Raw genomic sequence first — 17,345 nt, 5'->3', positions numbered from 1 at the left:
TGATTCCTGCCGAGCAGGCTGGCTTTTTTAAATAGACGTCCCCCTGGCCGCCGGCCAGCCGTTCGCTGCAACCCGAGAGCCTACGACACCCAGGCTGACAAGCTGCCAGCGACTCGCGCAGGACTGCGGCGCACACTCACACGGCTGGGGGGGCCGCTTGCACACACACAGCGGGCTCCCCCTCTCAGCCCGCGCCCCGCCCCGCCCCCCGCCAGCGGAGGAGGGGGCGCCGGGGGTCGGGCCGCCGGCTAGCGGGCCGGCCCGAGAAGCAGAACCGGTTCTCTTGGCAGGGACGGATCCAATAAGGCCCGGCACTCAGGCTCCCCCTTGCCCCCCCAACCCCACTCCCACCCCAAGACTCACACACCCCAGGCTCAGGGAACGGGAGGGAGAAGCAGTTTAGTTTCAGCCAAACTCCATATATACAGAGTCGAAGAAAATCTTTCCCTAAGCCTTGCAAATCGGCTGAGGTCTATTTAGGTGACCATGTAAGGTTTGGGAAGATGGGAATGGGGGGGGGGGGTGAGGTGACTGCAGGGGGGTGGGCTGTGTTTGTTAAAAAAAGGCAAAAGAGGCAAAAAAATGAGGCTGCAAACTGCAGATCTCTGTTCACCTGGTTCTCTTAAGCAGACCTTTCAATCCCTTTGGGCTACAGTATTTTGCTACAGGGAGCTTTGTGTGAACCCCAATTCCCCCTTACTCGGCCTGAGTCTCTGGGTAAGGGTAGTGTGAATGAATGGTAGTCTTTCTGAGGTAGTGGGCTGCTCAAAATGTAATGTTATCAGCAGTGAGGAAAGAGTTAATGGAACATTAGCTATTTAGGAAAGCCCAACAAGATTGTTGGTGAGCAAAATCTAGGTTTTTCTAAATCTACTTTAGGAAGAATAGTGTAATCTCGGGATGTTCTTTTGGGTGGATGGGTTTGTTGGATCTATTCTGTTATCTCCGTGTGTATGTGTGAGAGAGAGAGAGAGAGAGAGAGAGAGAGAGAGAGAGAGAGAGAGAGAGAGAGACAGAGAGAGAGAGAGACAGAGAGACAGAGAGACAGAGAGACAAAGATAGAGACAGAGAGAGGAGATCTCCTTTGTGGAATAAAGATAGCCATCTTGCAGATAGATTTAGTGAATTTGGGTCCCTCTTCCATGACCAGAAATGTTAGGAAACCAGCTGAAATCTACCACAATTGGGACATGTGCTAGCCTATTCTAACCCCCCCCCCCCCAGTTTTTCTTAATAAAATTGCAAGGAAACCTCAAACTGGAACAGAGATACTGAATTAGAACTGAACTAAAATTGATTTAGGAAATGAGATTCAAAGAATACATTTCAGGATTTATAGGTGACTTTTTTTTTAATTTGAGATTGGGTAGTTGCTATCCCCTTCTGCCTTCTTTCTTTATGAAATTTCCTTCAGACCAGGGGCTGTATTTCATAGAGTTTGCCACTAGACTGCACCCTTATCTATGATTAAAAAAAACTTCCACAGAGTTTGCTTAAAAATCCTTAATTGGCTGGCTGTGTAGATGACCATTTTATGTTGCTTACATTCCCACGGCTGTTCTTTCCTCTCACCTGTCCATTTGCTAAAGGGATATTAAGGAATAAGGCATTGAAATGAAAATTTGAACTTTTCCCCTCTTCTTGTCAGACAGAGTAGGGGAGAATTCAGATATCTATGTGCTTCTATAGTTTTAAATGACTCCAAGCCTTTTTTTTTCTCTTTGTTTCTCCCCTTTAGCTGAGGTTTAGAGGAATTGGGGAAGCCTCCCCCCTCCAAGACTAAGAGATTTTTCACAATTTTTTTTTGCCAGTTGCAGATTAGAAGAAAAGTAGAAAAGCTTTGTTGTGTACCACTTCCATAGCATTTCAGCTGAAATCAGGGACACTGGCAGAACTTGGGCAGAATGGAGAACTTGTGTCTCTTTTTCTTCCAGAGAAATATGAGCTACCTAGTTTCAGCCAACCTATATTACTGGAGTGACTGCCATAGAAGATGTATCTTTTGGTCTGGCAAACTTCCAGTGGAGGGAAAAATAACACCTCTGAGGAAAGGTGAAAAGAACAGGGGATGATTCACTAGGGGGAAGAAAAGACTTGGTGTAGATGTTGGAAGTGTGAGGTTTGGATGTCTGAGTATTGATATACAAATAAAGTCTAGCAAACCACAGTTTCTCTATCTCTGGGGAGGAAAGCTAGGGGAAATGGACTATGGTGAAGTGAGAAATTAAGGTTTGCTGCAAGAAAAGAGTGACCTCTCAGGGAGAGTTTTAAAAACAATGGAAAAACTGCCCAGTAAAAACCGAAATCATCTTCCCTAGAGTATTTAAAAAATAGATCATTTCTCTTGTCTAGGTCTGATGTGGATTTGTCCACAGACCATTAGATAAATTGGACAATCTGATTCTAAGATTCTCTGATGCTGGGGAGCAATGGATTCTCCTTTTGGCATCTTTCCAACTTGAAGGTTCATACTCTCTCCCTCCCTATTCCCCACTCATTTTTCAGGTTCTTTTGTTCTTTCTTCTACCAGGACTGTAAAGTACAGGCATAGACTCAGAGTACACTATGATAAAGAGTGTCTCAGGAAAAAAAAAATCTATTTTAGTAAGTTTGGTTGAAAGGAATTAATTTTATCCTTGCCAGATTGTAATTTCAGGGGTCGGCTCCACTATGGAGTTTTTTCTTTCAATTGCCTTCACTCTGACACAATATAGGTTTGAGATACTTTGGTCAAGGTTTTCTCTGGAGGAGAATGAGCCTAAATGTTGCACTCTTGTTCAAGGTTCCTTCTTTGGGGGTTAAGAGTTTAGCTGCAGATTGAAAGGAGATTTCAGTAAATAATAATTTTATAAAGATTAGTCTTTTAAAATGTCAGTAGCATTTTATCTTAATTATGTTTCTCTGTTAGTGAAGCCAGGGTCCAGAGAGAGAGAGAGAGAGAGAGAGAGAGAGAGAGAGAGGAGGGAAGAGGTCTTCTCAGACTAAAAAGAGGCAGTGGAACAAATTAATCCTTTCTTATCCTTCCTTCTAGGATAAGGATGGACTTGCAGGTGTTATTCCTTTTTTGAGATTACCTTGAAAAAGCTTTCTCCTTTTTTTAGAATTCAATTATTCAGGGGCAAGGCATTCTTTGTGGGCCTTGTCCCCACTTTTCCTTCCCTAACCCTTAAGGATCCCAAATGAAGGTTTTGGAACAAATATGGTAGCTGTCCATTAAGATGGATTGGAAAGGCTCAGTCTTTAATGATTTACAACGGTATCATGGAAGTATTCTTATCTTGTTTCTCTTTACAAATCCCCTCAACTTTCTCTGAGACAGGATTGTCTCCAAACCACACCAAAAGACTCTCAATCTCTGGTCTTGCTAAAGAACTCAGAAGACAAAGATTGATCATTTTCCCCAATGCAAGGACACAGAGAATTATGCTTGTCTATAACATAGACATAGATTTTTTAAAAAAAATATTGTGTTTAAAGGTGGCAATCACTGAGATGCTATCAGAAACCAAGAAAGAAATGCAGAACAGCTTGAACTTTTCTCTGTTTAGCCTTTCAACTCAGCCTAGCTGTAGTGAAGTTATTGAAGGCTAGGTGGCAGAATAAATACATTATTTGACATGGGATTCCTGGGAACAAGAAGAAGGAATGGAACTCTGGCCCTTATCTTTACTTGTAGGGGAAAACTGAAAAGTTTTGGCTATGGGGAAGTGAATTGCAATATCCCTTGCGCCAAATCCACAACAGTACCATCATTGTAGGAATTCATATTGGCCCAAAACACCCTTTAATTTTTATTTATTTATTTATTTTAAAGGAGAGATGGGTCAAGATCTGTAAGGAACTCCCAGTGAGGAAACTTTTCACCAACATAGAACATGCCAGCAACTGTTCAGTCTTAGAGAGTGGTTTAGGGTCATGAGAAGTGAAATGATTTGCCCAGTCATCTGGCCAGCATAAGATAAGACTTAGACACAGGTCTTCTAGACTATAAGGTGAACTCTGGACATTATTAGAATCAGCTATGCCACACTGCCTCTCATTCTCAGATCAGCCTTGAAATACTCCTTGGACATTTTGTTTCATGCCCAAAAGAGGACCAAGGAGCATCAAATGAGAATGTTTGTAAAATATTTAGCACTTGGTAGGTGTCTAATAAATATCGATTTCCCTTTCTTCTCACCTTCATGGCCTTCTTAGGATCTAATCTTTGTTTTCCTTTAAATGATTACGTGACCTTGAATAAACCTTTTTACCTCTCTTGGCTTCAATTGGAAAACTGGGACTCAGGACTAGATTCAAGCCTTCTGTGCTCCATTTTTCAAATCCCTGCCCTTATAGAGACTGGCCCATTTGACATGAGTTATAATGAATCCAATAAACCCAAATGATTTAATCCCATTCTTGTATAGGACTTGCCCATGTGACACTTTTGACCATTAATAATTTAGTATAGCTATTGCTATATTAAGGGGCTGGCAAAGACCAGAGAGAGGCTAGGTCTAATCAGAATTTACTTACATTTGGTCAAAGATCAAGGAAAAATTAGAACAAAGGATAGGTATATTATGAACCCAAACTCAGGTAGGATGGGATTCCTTCTGTGAAAATATTTCAGAGTTAGTTTCACAAAGAGATTCATCAAAGCAATATATCTCTGTGTTGATTTAATGACAGTGTCTAAAATAACCTTAGCTCATATTTCTAAACTCACATGTTCAAAAGGAGAGTCACTAAAAGTTAGGGATGTAGCCGACAGTAATTTATTTTGCCTGATATTTTCTTGAGTGGTTGACTGCTATTTAGATTCACCCAAAAGAATATTCTGGAATGGTTTCAGATATAAAGGAAAAAGCTAAAAGTTAAAGGAAGGTTTTTGATTCAAGGTTCCACAAATAAGGTCTCCTGCAAAGCCAAGAGAATTGTACCTGCTTTATAATCATGACCCTGAGATGGTTTGGAAAAGGATTGCCTTTAAAGATTTTCTGAGCTCGGAAAAAGCATGATCTGCTGGAATCAAGAAGGGTTCCAGTCTTCTTCGGTCAAGAAAGAGGGGAACAGGGAGGAGCAGACAAGGGCAAGGAAAGACCGGTGGCTAACTTAGGAGAAAGGGACAATGGTGGAAGAAATGTCATCCCAGTTTATGAGATGATGGAAGTAACCCTTTAGAAAACCTTAGAGGTGATGAGATCTTCATTTGCATTTTCCCCAGGATTATACCCAGGTCTATAAAAAAGGAAGATAATCTATAGAATTTTCATGCTGCTTAACATGTTTGTCAGTGCTTTGTTTAGGCTTCCACAGCCTGTGCGTTCTATTCTTAGAATGTTTTCAAATTAATTTGTGACTCTGTTTTCTCTAAAAGCTGTCATTTCTTGACAGAACTATAACTAGGGTAGGGTCAATGAAGCTTTACTCTGAGATATGGCAATGTAATACATGCTCTCCTTCAGCAGAACAGATGCCACTGTGTTGATTAATTGCCTCTTCTACTTAAATGTATTATCTGGGTTCTCCCAAGAATGGAGGCATCTCCTCTCTCTACAGCTTTTCCTTTCATAATTTCATAAACTCTCATGGGTTAATTATCATCTTGATGCAAATGATGTCCATATCTATATAACAAGCCCTAATCTCTTTCTTGAACTCTGGTTCCATATTACCAGCTGTCTGCTGAATATTTTCTCCTAGATGTCTCTTAGGCATCTTAAGCTCAATATTTCAAAATGAAAATCATATTTTTCCTTCAACCAATCTTCCTTCCAAACTTCCCTATTTCTATTGATAGCATCCATCATCATCTCTATCATAGAGGTTCACATCTTAGAATGACTTGTACCATAACTCTAAATATCAAATCACACATATCTTCATATAACCTAGATCGGATCCTAATCATCTCTCATCTGGGCCATTGTAATAGTCTCCTAAATGGTTTCCCAACATCCAGTAACTTCTCTTTCCATTCCAACTTCCAAACAACTGATTCAGAGATATTCTTTTTTTTGCCTTTTTTTTTGTATTTTATTGTTTTCAATTACATGTAAAGATAGTTTTAAATATTTATTTTTTGAAAGATTTTGAGTTCCACATTTTTCCTATCTCATTATTTTTCCTCCCCTCTCCCCAAGAGAGCAAGAAATTTGATAGAGGTTATTTATGTATATTTATGCTATACATTTTCATATTAATCAAGTTATGAAAGAAAGAGATAGAACAAAAGGAGGAAAGTCATGTGAAAATAACATCAAAAACAAATGATGAAAATAGTATGCTTTGATCTGCATTCAGACTCCATAGTTCTTTCCCCTTTTGAGAATTGTTTTATATCACTATTTTGTTGAGATAAGCTAAGTCTATTATAGGTGATCATCATACAATGTTGCTGTTAATGTGTCCAATTTTCTCCCGGTTCTGCTCACTTCACTCAACATTAGTTCATGCAAGTATTTCTAGGTTTTTATGAAATCTACCTGCTTGTGATTTTTTTTTACAGAACAAAAGTATTCCATCACATTCATTTATCACAATTTATTTAGTCATTCAGTTGATGGGCATTCCTTCAGTTTCCAGTTCTTTGACAACACAAAAAGAATTTCTATAAATAGCTTTGTACATGTGAGTCTTTCTCCCTTTTTTATGATCTCTTTGGAATACAGACCCAGTAGTGGTATTGCTGAATCAAAGAGTATGCACAATTATATTGATCTTTGGGTATAGTTCCAAATTGCTCTGCAGAATGGTTGGATCAATCCAGAACTCCACCAGCAGTGCATTTGTTTTCTAGTTTTCCCACATTGTTCAATTTGTTTTTAATAATATCAACCAATCTGTGTGAGGTGGTTGGTACCTCAGAGTTGTTTTAGTTTGCAATTCTCCAATCAATAGTAATTTAGAGCATTTTTTTCATGTGACTATAGATAACTTTAATTTCTTCATCTGAAAGCTGCCTGTTCATATCCTTTGACCATTTAACAATTGGGGAATGTCTTGTATTCTTATATATTTGACTCAGTTCTCTATATATTTTAGAAACAAGGCCTTTATCAGCAGCATTAGTTGTAAAAACTGTTTCCCAGTTTTCTGCTTCCCTTCTAATCTTGGTTGCATTGGTTTTGTTTGTACAAAACCTTTTTAAATGAATGTAATCAAATTGCATTTCATAATGTTGGTTATCTCTTGTTTGGTCATAAATTCTTCCCTCTCCAAAGATCTACAGATAAACTACTTCTTGTTCACCTAACTAGCTTAGGTACCCATTTAGATTTTATCTTGGTATAGTACAAAATAGATATTCCTAAAACACAAATCTAATTCCAATGACTCCCTTTAGCCTCTGGGGGGAAAATACAAAACTATTAACTAGCATTCAAAGTCCTCCATTTGTCTTTCTAGTTCTAACTTCATATGACTCTCTACCATATATACTGGGCTGATATCCCTCTGTTTTTGCTGTTGTTGTTTTCTGTAAACAAATTCCTCCGCACACTAGTATGAATGTCCCTTTTCACATCTTCATTGTTTACTTAGTTTCCTTCAAAGGAAAACATAACTCAGGTGTCTTCTTCTTTATAAAACCTTTCCTGCTTTCCCCCTTTCCCCCCTTTAGTTCTCTCTCTCTCTCTCTCTCTCTCTCTCTCTCTCTCTCTCTCTCTCAATTACTTTATACTTTCATATACTTCCTATTTATTTACTTGTGTGGACATTGTTTCCCACTGCTGGAATCTAAACTTCCTGAGGGCAGACTATTTCCCATTTTGTCTTTGAAATTCTTGTCCCAGGCTTGGATTAACCCATTCACATAGCAGAAGTTTGATAAACTTAAGAATGAACCAAGTTAGTTTTTGGCAGGATCATGTAGTAGAGTTCTCTTCTTGGAGTCAAGAAACACTGGGTTCAAGTGGAGTGTCTGGAAGTAAAAGCTGTATGACCATTATTAACAAGTTACTCAACCTTGAAGAGCCTCCAGGCAGCTTTAAAGGACTGTTAGCTCCCAAAGAGCTGCCAAATTGCTTTGGTAGTAGTTTTTTCACCAACAGATCTCTTTTTCCCTTCCTCTCCAAAGCTGAATATGTGTGTTGGCTGGTGGTGCTGGACCTGGGATCAGGAAGATAAAATCAAATCCAGGAGATCAAATTCAACTAACTGTGTGGTTCTGGACAAGTCACTTCACTACTTTCTGCCTTGGTTTTGCTATTTGTAAAGGAAAGATTATAATAGCACTTGTCTCCTAGGTTGTTTTAAGAATCATATTTTCAAAAGAATATTACAGTATTATGTTAAGTTGAATTAAAGGAACATTTCCTGCTGCTTTCCCCAAGCATCCTAGGTGTCAAAATTGGTAGTTCTGGCTCTTGTTTCTTTCTCATTGTTTCTTGTAGTTTGCTCCTCGTATATATTTAGCTCTTGGACATCTGAAATGCCAAAGAGAGAGGATAGTCAATGAATCAGAGGAAGGAAATTCCCAAGCTCAGTCAGATCAATACTTGAGATGACTTTTTTTAGCTTCAAGTGCCACCAGAAAAAGAGTACAATGATTATGTCTCCCAAAGTCCACACAGAGTGAAGGAGAAGCAACTGTATAGCTATGGATTGGCTATGGATTCAGAAAAGTCTTCCAGACTCATATATACTCCCATCATTTATTAGCAGGAACATATCATCCTTCTTTCCTTCCTCCTTCTTAATGAAGTTTCTACATAGTATTTGTCTCACTAAATTCACATACCTATTTGGCATGGCTGGTGAATGGTTGAACACGTTAGTAGGTTGCTCAAGGATTTGATCTTCAGCATCTGGTTTTTGTCAAATTCTGAATGAGCAAAGAACTGGAAATTTTGGAAATGCTTATCTATTAGGAGATGGCTGAACAATTGTGATATATGATTGTGATATACTACTACTGTGCTATGAGAAATGATCATCTTAGAAAACCATAGACTTGTGTGAAATAATAAATACAGAACCAAAAGAAATTATATACAGTACAGCAATATTGTTTTAAGAACAATTTTGACTCATAAATACCTAAATTAACTACAAAGGTCAAATGGAGAAAGATGCTATCTACATCCTGATAAATAGAAGTATATATAGAATGATTTTACATTATATCTATATCGAATCTATATCTATATCTATATCTATATCTATATCTATATCTATATCTATAATCTATCTCTATCTCTAATCTATATCTATATATACATATATATATATGTGCATACACATACACACATATATTTGTGTCTAATGGTATCCATCTCTAGGGGAAAGGAAGAAAAAAATAAAAAAAATTACATAATTATTATATATTTAGAGGGAATAGCAAATTGTATATAATAGATTTGCGGGTTCACATGCAATCTTTTTTCAAAAAAATTGTACTGTGCTATGGAAACACTTGTTTTATTCCATAAATTAAAATAAAGCAAATAAAACTTAGAAAACTAATCTTGACATGGGCTACAGTTCCCAGACTGTGGGATACTACTGGTCTTTGGATTCACAAGGTCATAGCCATCTCCAATTTCCTTTACCGGAAACAGGTTTATTTCCCCCTCCCCCACCTTTTTTTTCATCTCATGCAGGAATAGGCCAAAGACAGCTTGAAACAGCTCTTGAAAGCTGATTATTAAATGATCAGTGTGAACATTTACATCTTAGAAATCAACAAATAGTTCAATTCAGCACTTGATTTATTATTTGTTGACTTTCTAGATAAGAAAAAAATTATAGAGAAAATATCAATGCAGACTACATATAAAAGTGTATCATTTCATTCATTTTTCTCCCAGAAAGAGAGAGATGTTAAATATTTACAAACACACCACTGGTCCCATGGCCCAAAGGAGGTTATGATCTAAGGCACTGAGCTCTGACAAGATGGAGATAAAGAATATATAGCCTATTGCAAAAGCCTAAAACCAATGTATAAAATAAGAGTTAACATTATATACTGACAGAAGAACAAATTTGTATTATCATGTACCAACCTTCTAGTCCATGGAGAATGAAATTGGGGCAGAAAACTGTGCTGTTTATTAGTCAAAGATGACATCTTAGGAGAGATATTCTGCAAAGTTACTTCCTGAAGAAAAAGCAGCATTGACATATGCAAAAAAACCCCATCAAGTCTCAGCCACAGATTTATTTGCAAAGAATTAGAAAAATAGCATATTTACAGCGTATCAAAGAAAGAACATTAACAAAGATGTAGATGTGAATTACATAACATGGAAAATATGAAAATGTACCCCATTTATTTATTTATATATGCATATATAAATGTATGTACTTATGAGAAATTTCCCTGAGTCCTAATTACAGAGTCTAGCTTCATCATCAACTGAAGTTACTCCCTATTCTGGTAAGATCTCCTCCACCCCCATCACCTTAACTTCAATGATTTTTATAACCAGTCTTTGGATTTTCTGTCCCGCTCTTCTGTGTTTCCTAAGCCTTGGTTTATCCCCCTTTCAACTTCAGGCCTTTTAGTTCCTTTTCATCTGTCTACTTAAAAAAAATCTGGGGCCAGGATTTCTCCCTGGTTACCTTTTCTGGGTTGCCAAAAGGGAATGGGGAGGAGGGAGAGGGGCAAGAGAAACAAAACCCAACCCATTGTAATCTTTCTAGTTTACAATTAATTAAATTCCCCATTATCATTGCTCTCCAAAGCCAGTTGGGAATCTTACCAGATGGGGATGGTGGTCCCTGCCCAGGAGAAGGCTGGTTCTGTGTCATTGCCTCTTAATTCTGTGTGGGAATCTTGGGTTCTCTGACAGAGCTTCAGTCTCAAGGGTAAGAAGACAATTCTTTTTCTTCTAGGGACCCAGAGTGAGGAATTAAAGTTATATTAAAAATCTCAGCCATGATGATTACTTCAGGACTATGAAAGCCTCAGGCTCAATACTGTATTTCAGCCTCAGCAGTGAATAGATTCATAGGATTTAGGGAATGGAAGGGACTTACCTTATAAATTTTTGAGAACAGGGATTTTTAACCTGGGGTCAGTGTGCTTTTTTTTTTTTAATATTTGGATAGCTGTATTTCAATATAGTCAGTGTTTTCTATTTTATAATCTCAATTTCCTTTGTGTTTTATTTTATGCAGTCAGAAACATTGCCCTGAGAAGGCAATTCAGTAGCATGCAAAAGAGGTTCATGTCCCCAAATATTCCTGATCTAAAGTAATAATTGTGTCAATCTTCTAAACACATGTATGAGACAATGTTAGGTGTTTATACAGATGCAAGGGGCACGATAAGGGGCGCTTAAGTTGATTGTGACCCTTCCTGCTAAACTCTAATAGGGGTGATCCATATAAACTAATATATAAACTAAAAATTAAAGTATAAGTACATTTTAGGAGAAAATGAGATGCAATTTGGAGTAGTGGATGGAGGACCAACTTTGGAGTTGGGAACTCTTGAATTCTAGCTCTGCTTTTGACCCAGAGAGACTAGGGTAAAGTCTCACTTCCCAGAATCCCAGAAAACATTCTTAATGTTATGGAGCAGAGATGCCAATCTGCCCTGGTAGAAGAAACTCTTTACCTAGAGCTTCCCACATTGATGAAATCATAGCTTTTATTAAAAAAGGTGGGGAGAGCCCAAAGTGCCCAGAGAACACATCAGTGTTGAAAATAATAGATAATTGTAAGAATATTGAATTTCTAGGGTTGAACATATTCATACAAATGTTTGTGATTCCTTCTCATGGTCTTGGGGAAAAATTAGACTAACAGTCTTACCAGATGTAGGTGTTGGTTAAATATTGAGGGTAGTTTTTTTTTTAAAAGGGAGGTTTGCAAAAATGATTTCAAGGTCCAGGGTTCTACAAGGGTTCTAAAATTTTCAAGATATAGGGTTCTAAAAGGATACAAGTGATAAATGAAAGAATATAGGATGAACAATATAACTAAGGCAGGAGTAGAGGGAAAATAAGACTTTGGATACGATTGGCTTGGGGGATATGGTTCTATTGAAGTCCAAATAAAGAGAGAAGGAGACAGGAAGACAGAACAACAACAGAGATGTTATTTGATCTTATTGCCAAGAGGACTAATGACATCAGGAAGGGGATGTCATGACTTATAAGTGAATTGGATTTAAATGAGAGAGGACTGTGAAAAGTTACCTGCCTTATTCTTTCCTCCAGAACCATCTGGGTCCAGTGGCAAGATATGGATAGAACATACCTTGGGAGAACATAGAACAAGAGAGAGAGAAAGAGAGAGATTGAGACAGAGAAACTAGGGCTGGAAAGACAGAAGGTCAGAGACAGAGACACAGAAAGACAGACAGAAATAAACACAGGCTGAGGAGTCATTCATGTATTTCAGAGTCCAAGTGAATGAAAGAAGTCGAACAAGGACTTCTAGGATGGAATAATAATTAATGGGAAGAGGAAGAACTTCCAAAGAGAAAGAGTTGGCAGGATTGTGAAAGAAGACTCAAGTAAGGACAGGGTACTTGAGGTTTAGAAGATCATGAACATGACAGTAAAAATGACAGTTATAGGAATGAAAAGAAACCGCTGCACCGGTCCAGGGGAAGTTCAACTGATCTGTCATCTTTTTCTTATAGGGAGAGTTTTCAGTGAAATGGCAAGGACACTTCCAGGAGTGGGTATCAGTGGGGGGGGGTGAGGATGGAGCTGGCAGTTCTGCATTGGAGACCCTAAGGGTTTGACCATGAAGGGAAAATATGGTACTGTAACTCAGTGGGATGTGGTTGAGAAATTCTGAGACTCCTTAAAATCTGGGGGTAGAAGGCAGAGAAGGGAGCAGTTGGTGATAACAATAGGGAAGGAAGACAGGAACAGGAGTTCATAAAGTGGGAGGAAATTAAAAAAACATTCACGATGCATGTGGAAAGTTTTATTTTCTAGAGTGGGAGAGGCATAGAGTCTTTAGCTTTTGTTGGGCAGGAGGAGAGGATGAATGGGGGAGGAGGAAGGTGGGGTGGAGGGCAGTGGGGGAAACTGGCACCTGTTGGATTTGATCTCGTTTTGCTTAAGTTGACTGTGAGTTTGTCATCAGTGGGGGTGGGAAAGAGATTAAGGGCTTCAGGAAAGAACTGAACATGTGAAACACTTGGCATCATTTTATAAGCTAAGGAGTCAGAAATAGTCGATTGCCTGAGAGTGGTTTACTAATACAGCCCCATATGTAGTTAGATCTCCTGATATCCCCTCAGGCTTGCTTTCTTAGCAGGGGAACAAGATGTCAGAAAATGCATGTGGGTTAGGGGAGGGGGGCCAGCTGGGGAACAGAGGTAGCAGGGGAACCAAACCAGATGAGAAAGATCAAACTGCTTGCTTCAGTCACCATCCTCTTCTCTCTCTCTCTCTCTCTCTCCCTTTCCCTTTTTTCCTCTCCCTTTTCATTCTCCCTTTTCCCCTTTCTCTTTTTTTCTCACCCTTTCTCTCTCTTTCCATTTCTCACTCTCTTTCTCCCTCTCCTTTTCTCTCTTTCCCTTCCCCCTCTTCCTTTCTCTATCTCCCTTTCTTTGTTTCTCTTCCTTTCTCCCTCTCTTCCTCTCTCAACTCTCTATTCCCGAAGCTAACATTGGGAAAGGAGAACCTGTGGTTTGGAAGCTGGAGGCAGGGAGCCCAGAGCCCTGCCCCACCTCCACCTCCTGATACCACCGCAGAGCTGCCCCAGCCTGTGTGTCTGGCCTTTGACTGAGGCTCAGGTGGGAGGAGGCAAAAATCTGGTGATTTGGAATCTCCTCCCAGAAAGGAATGCTTCCAAGGGCCAACTCTCCAACCAGACTTTCTGGGAAAGGTGGAGACTGGGAACAGAGCAATCACCCCTGAAGACTTGAGGATGTGGTCTTGGTCTTTATTTCTTATTCTCTCCCAGGGGCTCCTGGTCTGAAGACAGAGTTCTTAATCACGGAACTTCCCTGCTCAGTGGGGGAGCCCAGTGTGTCTAAGTCTTTTAAGAAAAAAGCAAACTGTAGCCCCAAATTTAGATTTTGTAAGATTTAGAGTTGGGAGGGCTCTTAGAAAATATTTAGGCCATATACCTGACTCCCAATATATAGGTGAGAAAAATGAGTAAAGGAAGAAATCAAACATTTAAAGTATCTACTAGGTGCCAATCACCAAATGAAAAACTTTATTGATATATATCATTTGAACCTCATAACAAAACTGGTGAGTAAGGGGGAACTCAGAGAAGAATGCCAACAGCCTTTTTTTTACTTTATACTTTAGGAAAGTTTTTTTTTTCTATGCAAGGACATTGGCCCATGGGGGAAAATTTGAGGACTGCACATGAAAAGCTATTTGTTTTAGTTTTTTTGTTTCCTTAGAAATACAAAATAATTTTTTTTCTACTTAGAAATACAAAATAAAAATATAAAATTTACTTTCTTTTAATATTGTCAACAGAGCATTAACCCTTATTAATTAAATTTAACAAACACTAGAATACTAAATTTCATAATAACATTCCATATATTTGTGTACTTTAGTTCTGTCTGATGACTAATTAAGGTGAGAGTAGAAATGAGTATAGAGATGAAAGAAAAGAAAGAATGAATGAGAGAGTCAGAAAGTCAGAAGGGAAAGAAAATATAAGGAGGAACAGGAAAAGCCCTGAGGAAAACTGGCAAGAGAGATAGAAACTTGTTAGATTTGTGAACATCCATTGGAGAACCTTACCCGAAATGGAGGCTATAGTATGTGATCACCCATTTTCTATTAGTTATCTTATTGATCACTGTTTTATTGGCCACTATTGCTAGCTCTTCAAATGCTCTAATGCTTAAACCTTTTGATTAGTTAACTTAGATGGAAACTATTCATTCTCTAGACTCTAGCTGCAGCTTCCTGAACAAAGCACAACTTCAAACATCAAAATCAAGTTGAGGCTTAAAGGAAATTCAAAAAGTTTAAAGCTGGAAAGAACTTTAGAGATTGCCTAGTCCAATTATTTATCTTACAGAAGAGAAAACTAAGAACCTTGGAGGTACAGTTCTTTTCCAAAGGTCCAGGACCTCCTGAGGTCTTTTGACTTTTGATCACTGTTCCAAAGAGCTTAGAAAAAAACTTTTGCTATGATATTTTTTTTCCAAGGGAAAGAAGGTTAGTTAGTGAGTTGGAAGAAGTTCCTAAGGAAGATATTTTCTATAAAGAGAGACATCATCCAAAATGAAATACAAGAAGCTGGAAGGGGAAAGTCCAACCTCAGAGGTTGGTAGTCATGCTCATAGCCTGGGTATTTTGGGTTCTCTTTTACCTAGGTAGGCAACAATTCATCAACATCAATCAATCAATCAATCAATCAATCAATCAATTATTAAGCATTTGATATAAGCCAGGAACTAATTAGCAATTTCTGGAAATAAAAAGACAAAAGTAAATGTTTCTCATTTTAAGGGAAATCAAAGCATGAAGGTCACATTGTCAGGCAGCATGGGTGACTGTCCTTGAAGGCTCAGGTTAAGTTTATTAAAATAGTCCACAGTCCATGACCAGTAACTATATCTGCAGGTTATCAGTAAAGAACATAAAAGATGTTTATTGTTTTCAATGAATAGTTACCTGAGGACTATTATTAGCCAATCAGTGTTGGAAACAGTCAAATGTCTCTATATTTGCTTAAATAAGATCAGCCTGCTTTAGTTTAAATCCTGAATTGTGAAATACATCTTTAGAAAAAAAATGAATGGTAAGTGCATGCAGTAACTGAATTTGGCTAAGTGAGTTGCCTCCTAGAGATGGGGGGAATTGAGGGAGCTTACTTTAATGGATAGATAAGAAGGGTATGTAATTAGCATATCAATTGTTTGAGGGATGCTAGGAAACAGTTTGTTCTCTAGAGTGGTAAAAAAAAATAAATCTCATAGCCTGCTTTACACTTTAATTTGCTTAACCAACTAGTTCTTTCTTGATAGGTAGTCTCAGCCCCTGTCTAAATAAGCAAGAAAATTCCATATTAGTGGAGTCTGAATGAATGAGATCTTTCTGTGCTTATAAAAATGTAAATCAAATAACTTGGCTAAAAAAATTCTTTCTAATCCAAGAATGTGTCGTACTTTTCCCTTCCTGACCCACATCCTTATTTTCCTTCAATCATTCCTCCTCCTGCCTTGTTGTCATTCAGGCATGTCCAACTCTTGACCCTGCCTGTGGACCATGGATCGCCAATGCCATCCATGGGATTTTCTTGGCAAAGATGCTAGTGTAGCTTGCAATTTCCTTTTCTAGCTAATTTTACAGACGAGAAAACTGAAGCAAACAGAGGTTAAATGACTTGCCTAGGATCCCACAGCTACAACTTATCTGATGTCCTATTTCAACTCAGGTCTTCTTGATTCCAAGCCCAGTTTGCTATCTGAGAGCCACCTAGTTACTTTCTGTCTCCGGTTGTTTAGTTGTGCCTTAGCCATTGACAAATCCTCCTTTGACTGCCATCATAGAACTTGAGACTGTCTCCATCAAACACCTCTGAAGTGCTCCTCAGATTTATTTCCAAGATAAAGGAAAGGGAGAGAAAGAAACTATTTGATGCTTCTTATGCCGTGGTGGAAAGAACAGTGGACTAGAATTAAAGAGACATGGATTCTAGTCCTTCCTGGGCCATTAAGTACCACAGAACTATGAAAGTTATTTCTACTTTTTTTCACTGTTCTATAAAATAGAGAAGTTGTGACCTCTAAAATCTTCCAACTCTAAGATTCTTAAGCTTGGTTAAACTGACTGAGAACAGTAGCAGACCTGGGTTTAAATCTGAGCTTTACTCTCTCCTATCTGGGCGACTTTGAAAGGTACATTACCTCCTGATCTGAATTCTACATTCCTTTGACTTCATCCAGGACTCATTTTCATGGTATCTCATCTTTATTCCCTTGTATCAGTCTCTCCCCACTTAAAAAAATCGTCAGATTTAAAATCATCAATTGAGCATCCAGCCTTATTTAATAAGGTTGACAACTGCCTGAAATCCTTTCACTTCTTTCCACCTTTTCATTTTTCTGGCTTCTTCCAAGATTCATTCCAAATATGACCTTCTACAGACCTTCCCTAACCCTCCAGTGGCAATTTCTCCCTCTGAGGTTATTTCTTATTTATATATTATCTACCCCTCCCTCCTTAAAATGGGAGCTCCTTGGGGCGGTTAGGTGGTACAGTGGATAGAGCACTGGCCCGGGAGTCAGGAGTACCTGAGTTCAAATCCAGCCTCAGACACTTCATAATTACCTAGCTGTGTGGCCTTGGGCAAACCACTTAAGCCTGTTTGCCTTGCAAAAACTAAAAAAAAAAAAAAAATGGGAGCTCCTTGAATTCAGGCAATTTCTCTCTTTTTGTCTCTAAGGTTTAACAAAGTGACTACAA

Source organism: Macrotis lagotis, chromosome 6 (assembly GCF_037893015.1).
Source record: "Macrotis lagotis isolate mMagLag1 chromosome 6, bilby.v1.9.chrom.fasta, whole genome shotgun sequence".
Lineage (NCBI taxonomy): Eukaryota > Metazoa > Chordata > Mammalia > Peramelemorphia > Peramelidae > Macrotis > Macrotis lagotis.
Note: the sequence above shows the minus strand (reverse complement) of the source record.